The 12596-nt window shown below is 37.2% G+C and overlaps 1 protein-coding gene across 6 annotated transcripts in view; it reads right to left on the bottom strand.

Annotated features, from left to right (window-relative positions):
• The window catches only part of Mast2 (microtubule associated serine/threonine kinase 2), a 332530-nt gene that overhangs the window by 293990 nt on the left and 25944 nt on the right, over positions 1-12596 (bottom strand). The window lies entirely within an intron of this gene.

The following is a 12596-nucleotide window of genomic DNA, read 5'->3' as shown; positions in this document are numbered from 1 at the left end:
TCTGATTTCTCCGCAGAGACTCTTCATCCAGCCCCCTAGCAAGCCACCATTTTTTTTCTCCTGATTTTGTTTTTATATGAGTGTGAACATGGCTTCTGTTTTCTTTGTGGCCGTTATTCTGTTCTGTTCTTCCTTTTATTTCTTCTCTTTCCCTCCTATCTTCTGCACCAGTTTCCCAAAGTTTTCATGATCCCCCTTTGTTCTCTAGCCTTACAACTAATCTACTCCTTTTCCTGTGTTTCTCTATTTTTTTCTCCTAACCCCTTTTAAGTTTTTTCCCTTGAGGTTAAAATTGGCATATTGAGGTCTTAGTTACTGCATACAATTCTCTGGTTTGTTTTACACTTTACTGTATAACCACAAATCTAGTTCAGACAGTTAAAGGTGGAAAATAATGGTTGCCTCAGTTTTTCATTTTTTAGGCTATATTTGATGTTATTGCTGATTATACCACTTTAGCCAAAGTGACACAATGGTTCTAACCAGCTGTTCTTCCTGGTATATACCAAGTCTGAAACTAAGGGTCAGAAAAAGGGGGCTGGGGGTTTAGCTCAGCAGCATAAGCGCCTGCCTTGAAAGCAGGCAGTCATGAGTTCGATCCCCGGTACCGATAAAAAGGAAAAAGACAAAAAAAAAGAAAGAAAAATATTAAGGGCCAGTGCGAAAGAACCAGGGGCTGGGCCAAGCAGACAGTTACTTCTCATCTCCATCAAAGTGAAGAGGTAGGATTTGTTTTGGTGTGGTGTCTATTTGATACAGGATTTCTCTGTGCAGTTTAGTTTGACCTTGAAGTCATTTTTTTAGCCCACGCTAGCCTCAAACTCATAGCGATCCTCCTGCCTCAGCCTCCCAAAATGCTGAGATTACAGATATGCACCTCCATACCTGACCTAAGCAGTAACATCTTGTAAAAGACACATCATACAAACAGGATCACATACTTTTTTCAACATACTCAAAGTCTTCATTTAGAAAATACAACACTTAGGAGTAAAGAGAAGTATTTGCTTTAATGTGCAAAAGAGAAAACAGAGAAAGCTAAAAGATTTTACAAAAAATGATAAAGCCAATGAAAGTACAGAAAATTTAACCTTAATCCCAAATTCATAAATCTCAGCTTATCTAAAATAATTTGATGATTAATAAAAGGGAGAAAATAATTATGAACCACATACCTGCTAAGAGTCTAGTATTGAGAATGTATATAAAACTTACAACTCAACAAGACACTCAGTTTTAAAATAAGCAAGAGGGCCAGGAATTTAGCTCAGCAGCATAAGCACCTGCCTTGCAAGCACGCAGTCACGAGTTTGATCCCCAATACCAAAATAAATAAGTAAATAAATAAATAAAATGGGCAAAGAATTGAATAGATAGTTCTACAAATAAAACATAGTCAATAAAAAAATAAAAAGATGCTCAATATCAAAGCTCTAGAGAAAAATAAAAATACAGTGAAATGTCACTTTATACCCACTGCAATGGCTACAATTAAAAGGAAAAACAAAATGTTAATGAGGTCATAAAAATTAAGAACTTTCCTGTACTGTTGGTGAAAATGTTAAATGGTATAGCCACTATGGAAAACAGTATGGCAGTCCTTCAAAAATGACAGATTTTTAGCCACATAAATCTGCCAATCATCACAGAGGTCCAGCATGGTAAGACCATAAAGACACCTTGTCAGTCTTCTTCTTCTGGTGGTCCAGACCCAAAATAGACTTCCTGCCTTTCCTTCCCACTCGCCCTAAAAGCACTCCAATCCCTAGATAAAAGGTCACTCCTGCTCCACCATCACCAGCTAATTTAGCACCACCCCAATGAGTTAATATAAGCAGGCCCCAGCCCTTTGTCTAGCGAAAGAGCCCCTACATTTCTCCACAGCCTCTCCTATTCCCTCATTAAAGGTCTCTTAATACTTTGTCTTCTTTTTATCTCTCCTGTGCTGCTTCAAACTGAGTGCCCAAAATAATCAAAAAAGTTAAGTATAGATCCGACACAGTGGTGTATACCTATAATCCCAGCATCAGGGAAACTGAGGCAGAAAGACTACAGTGAGTTGGAGACCAGCCTGAACTACAAGCAAGTTCAAGGTCAACCTACACTAAATATCTCAATTTTTTTTTTAAAGGCAGTTTTCTAGTCACACTTCCTTTGAGGAGCCTATTATGTGAAAACAGTTGAGACCCAGTGACCTGCTTTCTTTGGCTTTCTCTTCTGACTTCTACCTGATTGAACTAACAAAGTGAGAAAAGTCTGAGGACATGTCTCATTACAGTAAGGACTGAAGGAAAGTGGCAGTTGTCAAAAATCAACCTGTCCATAAGCAGAAGGAAACAAGCTTTTCCAAACTTTCTACCAAGTTTTGGAAAAGCCCTTCCCCAACATTCAAAATCATTGTGATATAAAACTCTGTTGGTATAGATGGAATAGAAAGGGACCACAGTTTTAGGAATAAGACGGGAACAAAAGGATTTCTTGGGTCTGTGGCAGGGACTAGCTAGATGTTGAACAAACATGATTTTCCTCCCTCCTGGCACAAACTACATGACATTCCCCACCCTCAAGCAATTAGACATGGTCCTATAACTGAGTTCTGGCAATTGAAATGGGTGAGTATGATTAAGCCATTTCCAGGCTGGCCAATTTTCCATTCTCCTCAGATGGCCTTGCAAGCCCCCAATAGAAAATGGAAAACTTCTGTCAGTCTAGGTCATTTTAAATGTATCTGCTATAACAGCTAGTGTTATTTAACATGAAGACCAAAGCCTAAGCTAATAAATATGCACTTATTTTTTTTAACTGACAAATGTTCTGGATTACCTAAACAAAACCACTTTGGTAACATTCCTTTGAAATAATAAAGGGTTCTAAAATGTTACTACTTGTTGGGAGCCACTGAAACTGGAAATTGACCACACATGCAAGGCTGGGGCATGGCCATCCCAAGAACAAAGTGCCCAGGGCCAGCCACATGAAGAAGCTGCTTCTGCTCAGAAAAGACCTAGCCCCAAGACAATCAGAACAGTGGGCTGCTAGGAAAACTGGGTGTCATGTGACATTAAGTTGATAAAAGGTATAAAAAAAACACCCCTACAGTGAGGGCCAAGTTCCTTCCCTTCCATCAGGAAGATAAGGGTTTCACCTGACCCCAGTTTTGCCTCTTTATTTTCTCATCCTATCATGGTCCTTCACCCCAAGAACCTTAAGAGCCATGTGGGTCACAGAAACTGTCAACTATTTTTTAACTTTCTGCTATTTTAAAATATTCCTTTGGCCCACCCAGCCACTCTGAGTGGCAGGGAAACCTCCTTATGCACTGGTGCAAGCAGAAGGCCTGCACAGTGAACTCCACCTAGCCGTGCAAGCTCAGAACCTCACCTGGAACCTGAGAGGGCCCCGCACAGTGTCCCCAAAATAGCCAGGGAGACTTAGTAGGTCGCTCAGATTTTGGTTGGGCCCTGCCCAAAAACCCTAACTGGCAGAACCTTCTCTGCTCAGTGGTGAAAGCAAAAAGCCTGCACAGCAAAATCTACCTAGCCATGCAAGCTCAGTACCTCACCTGGAACCTATTAGGGCCCCACCCAGTGACCCCAAGCAGCTAGGAAGCTTTGGTGTACTGTGTAGTGAGGAGCACTGCAAAAAGATGAAAACCTTGAATGAACAATGTAAGAAACACAATGCATGAGACAGATTCAAAGAGATATCCAGGCAATCAAAAATTCCATTGAGGGCAGGGGGTTTAGCTCAGTGGCATAAGTGCCTGCTTGACAAATGCAAAGTCGTGAACTAGCGGCTAACCAAGATCCGGCCATACTGGGACTTAGGTAGCTACACAGGAAAGCAATATGCCCACTCTCTTGGTAAGCGCCCCTGGCGCCACCAAGAGGAGAACCAATCAGCTGTTCCTGTGAACCTACTGGCGCACAGGCTGAAAATCAAACATCTTCCCCCCCACCCCTGTCAGCAATTAGGGACAGAGTTCTGAGCATCTCTTGCGAGGATGACCATATGCAATATAGCAAATATGGGGGATTTCCTTCTATGTTCTGTTTGAAGGCAAAGGTTATTTTCACTATTATGTTTTTGTTTTGTTTTGTTTTTTTGTTTTTCTCCTTTTTATCAGTACCAGGGAGAGAACTCACGACTGCCTGCTTTCAAGGCAGGCGCTTATGCCGCTGAGCTAAACCCCTAGCCCCCCACTATTATGTTTTGTAATAATTGTTTTGCTCTATTCAGTATTCTCCTTCAATTGGTTTTATAATGTTCTGTTATTAGTTTGATTTCGCTATACCTAATTGACTGGACAACTATTGTGAAGATAACGAGATATACTATAGCACCTATTACTACTATCCTAGTATCCTGCTTTGGAAGTTCTGTACCAATGTCACTATATTGTCTCGATTGGCTTTGTCCTGTCTTGTTCTGTTGTATTTTTACTACATTCAAAATAAAATTTTTTTTTAAATGTGCAATTGTGAGTTCAATTCCCAATACCAAAAAAGAAAAAAGAAAAAAATTCCATCGAAAGCTGGCAAAACAGCCTCAGTGAAAATGAAGACAGTCTTTCACACCTCGAAGACAAGATTACAAGTAGTGAACAAGAAAGGAAAGATCTTTTAAAAATGAGAAGGAATCAGGAAATAACAATTCAACAGTTGCACAGTGATGCAGAGAAAAACAATATAAGATTGACATGTGTAAACAAAAAAGGTGACAACACAAATGATATAAGTATTTACAGAAGTAATAGCCTAAAATTTCCCAAATATGGGAAAGGAAACTGACATACAGATTAATTAAGCATATAGAACTCCAATTACCCAAACCCAAAACAAATTTATATCCAGACATATAATACTCAACATTCCAGAAATTCAACATAAGAACAGAATATTAAAAGACAAAATTACTTATAAAGGAAAGCTCATCAGAATCACAGAAAACTTCTCAACACAAACAATGAAGTCAAGAAGAGCACGGAGTGAAGTATTTCAAATCCTACAGGATAACGACTCGCAATCCAGACTGATGTAACCTACAAAACTATCCTTCAAAATTGATAGAGAAATAAGTTCTTAAACAACAAAGGACAGCTGAAGAACCGCATGACCACCATGCCAACCCTGCAAAGAATACTGAAAGATATTCTAGATAGATAGAAATAACTACAACTTCAAGAACACGAGCAAAAAAAAAAAAAAAAACACTAAGCAAGGCAAACAAACAGGGAAAAGGTAAAGAAGCAAGGGCAGAAAGATAACATGACAACAATAAGCCAATATATATCAGTTACAACCACTAATGTAAATGGTCTCAATTCACCAATTAAAAGAAAAGGCTGGCAGAATGGATCAAGAAACAACCTCCAACCATATGCTGTATATCAAGACACCCAACCATATGCTGGTTTTGAAGGCCCATAATGCTTTCATTTTTTTGTTTTGATTGGTTTTATACTATTTTGTTTTGTTTGACTTCATGGTGTGTGAAGATACGGACGACTGTTTCAGGGAGGACAAGAGACACTGTGGTGGCCACTGCGAATTTCCTGTTGCCTTGTTGTGAAGTCCTGTGTTGCTTCTATTGTTTTGTTCTGATCTGCTTTGTTCTGTTTTGTTGTGTTGTATTCTCTTTGAAATAAATATAAAATAAAATATTTCTATGACCCTAACACACTGCCTCACAATACTATAATACCTCTATTTTGCTGAAATACAAGCAGAGAAACTACATGAGAAGTAAATCTCTAATAAACTAAGGTTTAAAGAATATGAATATCTGCTACCAAATTTTTCCCTTAAGGAGCACTGCTATCTTAAAAATGGCACAGCAGAACTACCATATTTAAAAATGTGGGTCTCCTAGGATGAAATTGTTCTTCTTAAATTACATGCTGAAACCTTAGGGAGACTACTCTTTCCTAAACCAGTTACTTAATTAAGAAATCCATAAATTTCCCTGAAGGAAAAAAATACACAAATTAAAGCTTCTTTTTTAAGCTGAAGAAAATAAGAGGGGAGGGAGAATGTGGGAACCAGAAAAGGAGTAAAACAGGCTGATCCAAGTAGCAGGTACAGTTCAACTAGTGCACTATCAACATCATGTGTATCTTTGGCAAGAATAAAGGCCCCAATGCCAACTCTTAAATCCTATGTAAACCTGGCTTTCTCTACTAAAGTCACTTCATCCGGCCCCCTCCAAAAAAAAAAAAAAAAAAAAAAAGATTTGACTTAATCTCATTCATTATGTATTCAGTCAAGAATTATTTAGTATCTTCTATATACAACATAGAATGAGAAGGTATATATAGAAGTGTGGAAAACAGACCCAAATTCTTACTCTCTTGAAGGATATATTCTAAAATAGAAGAATATGAATAACAAAAGTGTGATAATAGCATAAACAAAAGACACGATACAAAAAGGAAAGGTAGTGACTAAGAGAATTACTTTAGAAAGGGTAGTCAAGAGGACTATTACAGAAGAAAGAAACAAAGGAGAAGAAAGGGCAACACAGAAGGAAAAAAGGAGTGACAATAGTCTAAATACGTTACAAGCACAATCAACTTTGCAAAACTTGGACAACCCATTTGGGATCTTTCCTGTCTCTTAGGAGCTGTTCCTATTCCCCATCCCCCCATTACCATTCCTCATTCTTTTTCTCCAAATATTTTCCTCTTTTTAAAAATAAAACTTAAACTCACCAATCTACATAACTAATATGCATTAACTTTTAAAAAAACATGAAAGACCAGTCAAGGTAGGCCTCTTTGATAATGTGATATCTACATCTGAACACGAACTTAAATGAAATGAGAAAGCCAGCTATATACGTGTGTCTGTCTGTCTGTCTGTGTGTGTGTGTGTGTGTGTGTGTGAGAGAGAGAGAGAGAGAGAGAGAGAGAGAAGTATCTCAAGTAGAAAATCTACCAAGTACAAAATTCCTCAAACAGCAAGTTTTTATATATTCTCAGGCAGAAGCATGCCTTACAAAATTCTTCAAACAGCAAGCTTTTATATGTTTTCAGGCAGAAGCATACCCAGTGACCAACAGAGTAGCCAGTATGCAAGAGCTAAGGTACAAAAGGAAAAATGGAAGGAAATGCCAATGGCCAGGCACAGAGAATCTTGTACAAGTCAATACTGATTTTGATTTAAACTTAAATGGAAAGCCACAGAAAGCTTTTGATAGTGAGATGACAAGCCTTTATTTAAGCTTTTACAGGACAACTTACCATGTGCAAAATATAAGGAGGAAGAGCGTAAAAATATAATCCAAAAGACAAGTAAAAATTGTTTATGTAATCCAGAAGAAGCCAACCAGCCAGGCTTTCTCGTAAGCCATGCAAGTCTCGCGGCTTCCAGGAAGAGAAAAGTCAGCACCTCCCAAGAATGGACTATGTTAGGACTGAGAGGATCTAACAAGAAGCCAACTGGCAAGGCTTTCTGGTAAGCCATGCAAGTCTCACAGCTTCCAGGAAGAGAAAAATGAGCACTTCCCATGAGTCTACTGATGCACAGGCTGAAAATCAAACCCCACCCTCCCCATAAGCAACCTGCTGGTTTGGAGGTCAGGCTGAGTCGATAGCAACTAAGGTACATAAAGCAACTAAATACTTGTATTGTTTGGTTGATTTTGTCAGGCTTGGGGCCAATGGTCTGAACATCTCTTAGGAGGATGACAGTACGCAATACAGCAAATATGGGGGATTTACTTCTAGCTTGTCTTTGAAGGCCAATATTGTTCTCACTGTTTTGCTTTGTTCTGACTGTTTTGCTTTATTCAGTATCCTGTATTGATTGGTTTTATTCTGTTTTAGTTTTGGTTTGATTTCACTATACCTCATGGAATAAACAACTATTATGAAAATAACAAGATATACTATGGCAGCTATTGTTTTCCTAGTTATCCTGCGCTAAGGTTCTGTACCAATTTTGCTGCTTTGTTTTGATTGGCTTTGTTCTGTTTTGTTGGATTTTACTATTTTTAAAATAATTTTTTAAAAAGTATTTATGTAATCCAAATGAAAAGTGATACATGAAAAGTCTAGAGTGATAAGGCAGTAGAAAAAAGGCTCATACAATTTAAAAATAGTACCTAACAGACCTGATTGAATGTAGAATGTGATTTTTTTGTTTGTTTTTTGTGTTTTTTTTTTGTTTGTTTTGGTACCAGGAATTGAACTCAGGACCTTGCATTTGCCAGGCAGGCATTTATGCTGCTGAGCTATATCCACAGCTCTAGAATGTGATGTTAAGAAAAGAATCAAAGACAGTTTCCAAATTTAGGTCCAAGTAAATTTTTGAATGAGTGGAAATATTTATTGACATGGGAAAGACTGGCAAGAAAGCAGACTAGGAAATGACATCAATAGTTCAGTTTTGAGGCATGCTAATGTTAAGTGATCTACAAATTACTTAGATGGTAATATTACATAGGCAAATAAAAGCAGGACTATAGAGTTCAGGAAAAAGGTCAAGGGCAGAGAAATGTAAAAATCATTAGCACATAGACAGAATGTTAATCAGAGGATCACCTGAGATCACACAAGAAGAGAACAGAGGTAGAAGCAAATTAAAGACTGAATTCCCTAAATCACTTCAGTAAAAAAGGAAAAACAAAATCAACACAGCACAATCCCAAAATCAAATGACAGAATGATCAATTATGCCAAAGATCAAATGAGATGAAATTTCATGAAAGCAGAGACTATTTTTTTACTATCATAATCCCAATAATATTCAAAAAACAAAACAAAACCCATTTTGAGCAAGTGAATGGAGGAATTACAAGATTAAAGAGAGGTTTCCCCGTATCCCCTTGCAATGGGGGGATCTCGCTCTGTAATTCAAACTGGCATCGAACTTGCTTTGCACCCTAGGGTAGCCTATGTCCCACAATCCTTTCTCGGGCTCCTAAATGCTACAAGTACAGAGGTGTACCACCATGCCAAACTTGTCAATTAAGACTGGGGAGGAAGGCATCCCAGGAACCAAACTCAGGACCTCATATTTTCCAGGTAGACACTGTACCGCTAAACTTTATATCCCAGGCCCACTAAATAAAATTTTTAAGATTGGAAATATTACACCATGTTTCTAAGATGAGAAAAAACATCCAACAGAAAATTAGTGATGCAGAGACAACTGCAAAAACAAACCTATTTTGACACAAAATAATTGTACAAATTCATGTGCTACAATGTGATACTTTGATAACTATAAATTGTGTAATAATCAAATAAAGATAATTAATATATTCATCACCTCAAGCCTTTCTTCCTGGTGAACATTCAAAAAGCATCTTCAAGCTCTTTTAAAAAATTAACTATAGCCACTCTACAGCTCAATAGGACACAAGGACTTACTTCTCCTAACTGTAACTCTGTATTTATTAACCAATCTCTCATGTGCCTTCCCTTTTCTACCTTTCAAAGGCTCCAGTAACCACTGTTTCACATTCTATTCCAATGGTCTATGTTAATAGAACTGAACCTATAGCATGCATGCTGTGGCAGATGGGCTGTGTGTATCACTGAAAGCTCTAAAAGGTTTACCGTCACTGTTCTGTATGTTTTGGTTCTATGTCAATACTACACAATTATGATTGCTACAGCTTTCTAATATATTTTGAAGTCAAGTATCATAAAGCCTGTAGCTTTGCAAAAGCAAAATATATTTAGATTGTAGGGGCAGGCCTGAATAAAAAGTAAAAACATATTACATATAACAATAGGAGAGAGGGCAAAAAATTTAAGTACACAAAAGTAAACTAATTGAATGACTGATTGATAGTAAGAGCTTGGGGAAGTTCTATTTTTTTCTTACCCTCTCGGTGAAACAAGAAGCAAGGACATCAACTAAGAGTAAGGACAAAGACTGTATTGGGAATCTGAGGACAAGGAAAGATTAAAACTACATTTAAGAGTAAAATACCTAATAGACTACAAAAACATTCTAGGACTGACTGTCAAAGCTAATCATCTCCTTGATGTTAACAATCATATATTTAGATATCAGCACAATTCTTAATTTTCCTTCAGTCACACTCAGTTGCTCAGATACAAGTTCAAAATAAGCAGAAAGTTCATTTCACCATAGTTGAAGGTTGTCATACAGGCAAGACGAAGGATAAAGACCAAAGGGAGTTGACGGGAAATGATTATGACTCCCCATAAAATGTTAGCTTGGATACGGAAGAAAGTGTAACAATGCAGGAACAGACAATGAATATATAGTTTTTATAAATTTATTGGGGGGGAGGGGAGTACTGAAGATTGAACTCACAATCTCATGCTTACCAGGCAGGCGCTTGTGCTACTAAGCTAAATCCCTGGCTAAAAATCATTTTTAAAGATTAAAAAAAAAAAATCAATGGACTAGAAATTCCTAAGAGTTTAAACAATTTTAGGAGAAGATACTCTTTTAAAAATCACAAGCTGTAAGACAGGAGATGATACAAAAGGGAAGAAAGGGGAAGTGTTAAATGGAAGAGAGGGGAATGGGAAAAAAGAGAAAAGATGTATCATGCATAAATACAAATTTTCTAATAAATGTTATCATGTGTATCTAAAACTAAACAGAATGGAAAGATAAAGATGCAACAGCAGAAAGACATGTCAACAATAAGCCAATATATAACAGTTACAACCATTAATATAAATGGTCTCAATTCACCAATTAAACGAAACACACAGGCAGAATGGATCAAGAAACAATATCCACCCATATGCTGTCTGCAAGAAACCCATTTAACCCTACAGGAAACTCATAGACTGAAAGTCAAAGGACGGAAAACAATACTTCATGCAACAGGAACCCAAAAAAAAAGTGGGGGTAGTTATTCTGTTTGCAGAAAATGTGAACTTCAAACCAAGAATGATCCTAAGAGATAAAGAAGGTCACTACATACTGGTTAGAGGAAAACTTAAAAGACTAAGAGATAACTATCTTAAATATATATCCACCATATTCCAGAGCACCCAGTTATACAAAGCAAGTATTAATATAAATGAAAAATCAAAATAGCAATAACACAATTATAACAGGAGACTTTAACACACCACTGACACCAAGAGACAGATCAACCAGACAGAAAATCAGCAAAGAAATAACAGAACTGAATCACACCTGTAAATAAATGGACTTGGTAGACATATACAGAGTATTCCATCCAACAACATCAGAATATACATTCCTGTTAGCAGCACATGGGACATTCTCTAAAACAGACCATATACTAGCTCACAGAACATATTTAACTAAATACAAAAGCATTAAAATTATCCCACACGGGGCTGGGGATTTAGCTCAGCGGTATAAGCACCTGCCTTGCAAGCAGGCAGTCGTGAGTTCGATCCCTGGTACCGATAAAAACGAAAAAGACAAAAAAAAAAATTTATCCCACGCATGTTATCAGATCATAGTGCCATGAAACTAGAAATTAATGATATGAGAAACTGCCAAAACCCCACAAACACATGGAAATCTAATAATACACTCTTGAGCAATCAGTGGGTCACAGAGGAAATTAAAGAAGAAACAACACAATACCTACAAGCAAATGAAAATACAAATACAACTTACCGGAACCTGTGGGATGCAATGAAAGCAGTCCTCAGAGGAAAATGTATTGCACTGAGTTTCCACATCAGGAAAACAGAATGATTACAAATAAACAACCTGTTGCTACACGGCAAACATCTAGAAAAAGAAGAGCAAGTCAAGCCCAAAGCCAAAAGAAGGGAGGAAATTATAAAAAATCAGAGCAGAAATTAATGAAATAAAGACTAAGAAAACGATACAAAAAATGAATCAAAGAGTTGGTTCTTTGAAAGAATAAATAAAATTGATAAGCCCCTACCTAGCCAACCTTATTTAAAAAAGGAAAGAAACAGCTCAAATTCATGCAACAAGGAATGAAAAAGGCAAAATCACTACAGACTCTGTAGAAATACAGAAGATCATCAACACCTATTTCGAAAACCTCTACTCTCATAGGTTCAATAACAGAGAAGAAATGGACAGATTCTTAGAAACATATGAAATACCAAAGCTGGGGCAAGAAGATGTAAAACTGCTGAATAACCTAATTTATATTAATGAAACTGAAAATGTAATTAAGTCCCTACCTACAAAGAAGAGCCCAGGCCCAGACGGATTCACTGCAGAATTCTACAAGAAATACAAAGAGACTTAACGCCAACACTCCTCAAACTCTTCAATGAAATTGAAAGGGAAGCAATCCTTCCCAAGTCATTCCTGGAAGCAAATATTACTCTAGTACCAAAACCTGGGAAAGACCCAACTAAAAAAGAGAACTACAGGCCAATCTCCCTAATGAACACAGATGTAAAAATCCTCAACAAAATATTGGCAAACAGGATGCAGCAAATTATCAAGAAGATTATACACCAACTGGGATTCATCCCAGGCATACAGGGATGGTTTAACAAACGTAAGTCAATAAATATAATCTACTATATCAATAAAGCCAAAAGTAAAAATTACATGATCATCTCTACAGCTGCAGAAAAAGCTTTTGATATGGCTCAACACTCATTCATGCTAAGAACCTTACAGAAAATTAGA

This window comes from Cavia porcellus, unplaced genomic scaffold, assembly GCF_034190915.1.
Source record: "Cavia porcellus strain 051 isolate PalLab524CR breed Dunkin Hartley unplaced genomic scaffold, mCavPor4.1 scaffold_25, whole genome shotgun sequence".
Classification (NCBI taxonomy): domain Eukaryota; kingdom Metazoa; phylum Chordata; class Mammalia; order Rodentia; family Caviidae; genus Cavia; species Cavia porcellus.
The sequence above is the reverse complement of the archived record's forward strand: the minus strand, read 5'-3'. Positions and strand labels throughout refer to the sequence as shown.